This window comes from Tachypleus tridentatus, chromosome 8, assembly GCF_004210375.1.
Source record: "Tachypleus tridentatus isolate NWPU-2018 chromosome 8, ASM421037v1, whole genome shotgun sequence".
NCBI lineage: Eukaryota > Metazoa > Arthropoda > Merostomata > Xiphosura > Limulidae > Tachypleus > Tachypleus tridentatus.
The window spans coordinates 115202975-115208974 of record NC_134832.1 but is presented as its reverse complement, the minus strand read 5'-3'; the positions used below and the strand labels follow the sequence as shown (position 1 = coordinate 115208974).

The window sequence follows — 6000 nt, the reverse complement described above, 5'->3', positions numbered from 1 at the left end:
GTACCATAATACATACAGATATACGAGATACATTAATAAACTCGCATTAATATTCTCAGTAAAAGGTTTTGGAATTATTAACATGAAAACCCTTCGTTCAAAAGTGTTGAATGTTAACGACTTTTTTATTTTGTTGCATAATTATAATAAATAATACGATGCGATATGTTTTTGTTTCTTTGCGTGATGTTTTGCTATATACATTTTTCTCTTGAGGTTAGTAAATATTTAATTACATTTACCTCAAACATATTTAGTAAAAATGAGTAGTTTTTAATGTTTACAATAATTTTTATTTCTGTTATTCCACGATTATAAATTTGTAAAATAACAAATCTTTATTATTATCTAGTCATCCAAGAATTTAAAAACTAAATTAATTCTAAATTTTGAGATTTGAAATATTAAGAAGTTAAGCATTAAGCCCGGAACAGTATTTTGCTTGAAAGATTTTTCCGCTACATTTCATGCTTGGTAGTTCTTCATCAATACTCTTCAACGAATCAGATTTAGATCATAACATTGGGTGTTGCTTGAGTTCTGTAGAATAGAAAGAGAATATTTTATAATAAACAGATTACTACTATCTCTTAGAGTTATTAATCCAGTGTTACGTTATCTTATTCCAAAACTGAGATAATCGTCCCTAATTTTGAAACGATATAGTTGATGTAGCTTGTCAACAGCACCAACACCAATTCTTGGGTTACTTATGTCTATCAGTGTAGTGGAATTTGATCGTCATTTTTATAGCCACGGCCACAAAGTGCGGAGCTGGTTGCGAACCACGAATTATCGGATTCACAGTGCGAACATGAAAATAATTTAGCTATGACAAGTCCATTTCAATATTAATAAATACAGTTATCGATTAGATATTTCTAAATAATGAAGTATGTAAACTGACCATTCTATTAGGGCCCCTAACTGACACTTGTTTGTAAGTTGAGCTTACATACGACTGATACACGTCTACAGAAGTTTGTGGAAGATATCTTGTTTGTAAGCCATTACTCGAGATATATATACTACAACAGATTTACAAGTGTAAGCAGATGCTTAAAGTGAGCTTCCCACCCCCAACCCAGTTGCTCATGGATAAGTCTGAAGGCTTATAACGCTACAAACTGAGTTTCAATACCCTTGGCTGGCACAGCACAGACAACTTATTGTATAGCTCTGTATTTTGCTTTACAACAAAGGAACAAAACCTCTACAGTTACGAATGCGACTTTCAAATTCAAGTCCAATTCAACTGAGATACAGTTATTATGTTGGTCAATGAAAATAAACTGAATTTTTGTTATGATCTTTCAACCAACTTTATACACAAACAACAACAATAAACAAACTCGGTGGAATATTGTTTGTTATCATGTTCGAAAAACACCTATTCACCAGAGTGGAAATACGGATATTCCTTAAACGTTTTTCACCCTACTAAAATATTTAAAGAAACTGAGCCCCGCGGGGTCTCAGAGCTTCCCGTGAGTTTCTCATCATTTTACTGTTAAGACATAACAGTGAAATGTACCTTGTTAAGCTGCATTAAGTACCTTCAGTCACAGTCTGTGCTCTAAACACCAATGAACACCTGCTTTTCTGTATGCATCTGAGATTAGCGGTTTTTGGACTGGTTGCCAACTGCCATATAATATAAAGATCTTCATATGATGTAATCGGAAGTATTGTTTGTTTGTTTAGAATTTTCGAGCAAAGCGATACGAGGGTTATCTGCGCTAGCCGTCCCTAATATAACAGTGTAAGACTAAAGGGAAGACAGTTAGTGATCACTACGCACCGCTAATTCTTTTACCAACGCATAGTCGGATTGATCCCACCGTTATAACGCCCCCACGACTGATAGGGAGAGCATGTTTGGTGTGACAGGGATTTGAACCCGCGACCCTGAGATTACGATTCGAGTGCCGCAATCACCTGGCCATGCCAGGCCTTTTCAGGTAGTACAGTTTAGAATGTAGTTCTCGTGCCAAAAGAACACCGATCAAACGTTCTGTAATTAATACGTAAATATTACTCACAAACAACCACAATATACACAATCTCCTCTAAGCCATAATCTAGATGTAATCACCAAGTTACTGTACCCAAGTTATCAATCAAACTTATTTCAGGTTGAACTATTTACCGGAATTAAACAAAAATCTTCTCTCGTTTTGTTTTTCCCCTCTGAATGATAATTTAAGTTACACCCTACTTTAAATAATTACAAAGGTACTGGTATAGAAAATGATCAGCTCTTAACGTTATGACGCCCCCACGATTGGAACGGACAGCATGTTTGGTGTGGCGGGGATTTAAACTTACAACTATCAGATTATGAATCAAGCGCTCTAACCATCTGGCAATATTGGACAGGCGGAAGTAACTGATCTTTCTAGAATAATAAGTTAATAGGAAAACAGATGATGTCTGCTGGACGTTAAAAGTCTCTTCAGCCATTCTTCTCATCATTCTATTACCTGTCGTAGACTGCCACAGTTTACCTAAAGAAAATATATTTAGATTGCTTCTGTTGATACACTTTGTGACAAACATTCTTGAACAGCCACTCAAGGAAATTTTTCATAAAGACACTCCAGTTAGACAGTCACAAAATATCATTCCTTTTTAAAATTCGAAGATACACTTACTTTTAACTGTTGCCTTCTAGACTGACCATAATACGATTACACTTCTGTATTTATAAAGCTCAAACAACTAATTGTTCCGTTATACGATCAGTCTGTTTTAAATATTTAAGAAAATGGTTCTATTTATTTTTGGATGTTCGCACAAAGGTATCCAAAGGCTTTCTGTAATATCCGTTCCTAGTTTTGAACTGACAGGCTGAAGGAAAAGCAGTTAATCACCAGCGCCCACCGCCGAAATGTAGGCTACTATTATCAAATTGTTGGATTTAACCATCGCTATTGTAATGCATCTGAAACCATATAGTGTAAAGCGCAATTTTCGACAAGGAAACCATCAGATTCACAATCCAGCATACTAACCAACAGGATAAGTTCAGCTCTTAAGCAAATAATATGGATTACAAATAGCTGTGTGTGTGTGTGTGTGTGGGGAAGTGCTTTTAAAATTGGCACTCAGTTTACACTTATATTGCTCTTTAAGCAAATTTAAATTTGTTTACATATTCTTAAGTCTAAAATTTGCTGAGATATGAAGATCAATTCTGAAAAACAATGTTACAAGCAGTAAAACGTACGAAACTATGTATATAGTCTGTACATACGGTCTTAACCAAAGTGTTTGCACATTTTATGACAAATAAAATTGTTATTATTAAGATGTAATATAAATACATTTGTATTATGACACAGGTTTATTGAACATTATGAACGATTTATTAGAAGAGCAAACAATTTTATCTGGCACCTGTAGAAAGCTGTGCAATTCGGCATTTCATAACAGAACCTTACCAAAACATATGCAATGATAAAATTTAACATCAAATTAATATAAATAACGTGCATAACCTTATATCTGTTTTTTATTAAACATTCACTACTTGGCTGGTCCTCCTAGTACTCTGATACTCTATGCAAGGTTTTTGATGTAATCCACAGCAATTTCATCCCAATCTATCATTAGAATGCGCTGCAACTCAACTACATTAGTTGGTTTAAGGTTGTGATTAGGAATTTTTTGTTTCAGTTCTTATTGGACTTACAACCTGGAAATTTTGTTGGTCATGACGATCTCGTACAGTTCTCCTGATCGAGATACCTTGTACAATATGCCAACTGTGAATAGTGGCAATGCCACCCTGGAACACAAAATTATAAGCAAACGTTGCTCTAGCACAGTGGTTCTTAACCTGGGGGTCGTTTGAAGTTTCTCGGGGGGTCACGGATGGTTTGGGAATTAGTGAGGTAATCACGGGGCAGTTTGTAGATTTTGTGGCAAATGCCTGTAACTGCCCACCAATGAGAAACACGCTGAAGTGCGGCAGTTTAACAGCGTCGAAATGCTTGTTGCGCAACCACCTCTCTAATTTTGAGTAAAAATTTTCGTATATTACAACGTTTTGAATTGCCTAAATTTTTTAACTATATAATATTAATACATCGAACTTAAAGCTTAAATATCAAAGTTTCCATCGTATTTAGTATATTTTCTCATTATATATATAACCCTCACACTGAGTGAATATGTAGGTTTTGTATGATGTTCAGTAATTCCATGGGTTTTGTAGTTATTTATCACATGTAGCATTTCTCAAGGTCATTTATTTGTAACATTTTCAATAAATTAGGATCTTTACATGGTTTTGTTTTATTCTACCTTTACAAAAAGTTCACCATTACAAAAATTATTATAGGGGTCACGGTAATACCCTGGAGAGTCTCAGGGGGTAAGACGATGAAAAAGGTTAAGAACCACTGCTCTAGCATATGGTAGAAATATCATCTCTACGTGATGCCTGTAGGAGACGTCATTGATGCTTTCTTTGAGAATATTAAGAGCAGTTTTTCCACCACAATGAGCAGTTGTCCAAACATGTCCTGCACTTCCTCCAATGTGTTCCTTGTAGTAAAGACAGTCTTCTTCCATCTGTTCTCCACGAAAACGGCGAATACAAATTCTACTATCAGCTTTAGTAAGCTGGTGTGTGTGTTTTTCTTATAGCAAAGCCACATCGGGCTATCTGGTGTAGTAAGCCGAAAACAGGACTCACCTGAAACGATGACACGTTGCCAGTGTCCTAACTGTAAGTTGACTTGCTGTCTTGCCAAAGTAACATGGTGATGACAGCGAATTCTAACTAATATCGATTTGCAGATAGCCCTTCTTGCAAAATAATCTTGTTCACCCAGTCTCCTATTCATTGTTCTTCTGAATATCCTAGAGTGAATGTTGTAAGGTTTTGCAATACTTCTTTCGATTTTAATCTGATCAAAACATGGTCATCTTGGGAAGTAGTTTTCGGTGTTTACCAGTGGACTTTCTTGGAAAACGTTTTCTGTAGTCTAATGACGTTTCAGGATTCTGGATACAGTATACTGGGAAGGGGGTACCATAACTGTTCTGGCAATGTAGGTTTGTTTCATACCATTTATGAACAGTCAAACAATTTGACGCCCTAATGGTTTGGAGAAATCTATAGCCACTGGTTATCAACATTTTAAACATAACAAAGTACATATTATGTTTTGTGAAAAATCTGTACTTGATGAAGATTGATACCATTTTCGGATTTAGTATGCAGTAATTACTGTAAAATACGTACAAATGTCTAGACACTAAAACCATTACAGGGTTGAGTAATTACTCCATGGGTATAGACAACAACATAAACATTTTGGCCAAGACTGTATAAACATTTTTCTCTATCAGTAATAACACACAAAGAAAAAAGTGACAAAAATAACAGACAGATAAACACAGAAAAATCAAAATCAGGTGTTTCAATTGAGATATGGATCACAAACCTACATTAAGGACGTTTATTAACTTGAACAAACTGCTAGAAGTTAAAAGTGGACAAATTTCAATTGGAAGAATAAATTTATTTTTAATTGTAATGTAAAATGAATTATAAATAAATTGTCTGCATATTCCTAAACTGCTAATGCTTGTTAAAGGTAACTGACAATTATTAGTGAGGTACGAGAAAAAGCCATCTGAATAGTATGCATCATTTGAACTCAACAAAATTAAATAAATCGGTATCGATAATCAAGTGGGTGTAATAATAAATGAATACTACATCTTAAAACAAATAAAAATATGTAGCTTAAGTGTGAATTAACAATTTATATTGAGTAATTTCAAGAGATGTTGGTTAGATCTCAAGTAATGTAACTTACAATCTGTTGCTGGTTGTGAATAACTTTCTATTTAACTTGAACGTAAACAGTGTGTGTTTATGAATATTTGAAGAAAATATGTTGTTTGTTTGTAGTTAAGCGCAATGCTACATAAAGAGCTATCTGTGCTCTGACCACCACGGGTATCGAAACCCTATCGTCTTAG

The 6000-nt window shown here is 34.7% G+C and overlaps 1 long non-coding RNA gene across 1 annotated transcript in view; it reads right to left on the bottom strand.

Moving 5' to 3' along the window:
- Window positions 1–284: 284 nt before the first annotated feature.
- LOC143223254 (uncharacterized) overlaps window positions 285–6000 on the bottom strand; it is a 37718-nt gene continuing 32002 nt past the window's right edge. Inside the window, exon 5 of the long non-coding RNA XR_013012788.1 lies at window positions 285–540. This is a non-coding gene — a long non-coding RNA (uncharacterized LOC143223254). The remainder of the gene's footprint in view (window positions 541–6000) is intronic.